The sequence below is a fragment of the Octopus bimaculoides genome, chromosome 2 (genome assembly GCF_001194135.2).
Source record: "Octopus bimaculoides isolate UCB-OBI-ISO-001 chromosome 2, ASM119413v2, whole genome shotgun sequence".
Lineage (NCBI taxonomy): Eukaryota > Metazoa > Mollusca > Cephalopoda > Octopoda > Octopodidae > Octopus > Octopus bimaculoides.
In genome coordinates this window covers 187,884,256-187,885,228 of record NC_068982.1, presented here as the reverse complement: position 1 = coordinate 187,885,228, position 973 = coordinate 187,884,256, and positions in this window count along the sequence as shown.

The following is a 973-nucleotide window of genomic DNA, read 5'->3' as shown; positions in this document are numbered from 1 at the left end:
TGCATCTTTGCAGAGTGGTTTTCGGTGATGCGAACACAGCGCCATGCTGGAGCACAGCACACAGGGGGCTTTTACTAAATCAGATTGCTCTCAATATTGAATACACTCTTTTCTACTCTAGGCGCAAAACCTGAAATGTTTTCTTGGGGAGAGGGCACCCAGTTGATTAGATCAACCCAGTACGCAACTGGTACTTAATTTATTGACCCTGAAAGGATGAAAGGCAAAGTCAACCAAGGCGGAATTTGAACTCAGAACATAAAGACAGATGAAATACTGCTAAGCATTTTGTTAGCATGCCGGGCGAAATGCTTAGTGGTATTAGGTTTGTCTTCGTGTTCTGAGTTCAAATTCCACCGAGATCGACTTTGCCTTTCATCCTTTCAATGTCAATAAATTAAGTACCAGTTGCGTACTGGAGTCGATCTAATCGACTGGCCCCTACTCCAAAAATTTTGGGCCTTGCACCTAGAGTAGAAAAGAGTATTGCATGCACTCTGCAGCTTATTTAATCTATTCTTATTTGCTGAACTGCTAGGTCGACGTAGCTGTGTGGTAAGTCTTCTACTATAACCCCAGGCCAACCAAATCATTGCAAGTAGATTTGGTTGGCAGAAACTGAAAGAAGCCCATTGAGTGACTGTGTGGTTAGACACTTGCTTCCCAAACACATGGTTCTGGGTTCAGTTCCACCGTGTGGCACCTTGGGCAAGTGTCTTCTACTATACCCTTGGGCCAACCAAAGCCTTGTGAATGGATTTGGTAGATGGAAACTGAAAGAAACCAGTTGCATATATGTATGTATGTATGTATGTATTTGTGTGTCTGTGTTTGTCCCCCCACCATCACTTGACACCAATTTTGGTGTGTTTAAATCCCCGTAACTTAGCAGTTCATCAAAAGAGATCTTTAATGAGTGACAAAAGAGACCATTGGTACCAGGCTTTTAAAAACTAAGTGCTAGGGGTCAATT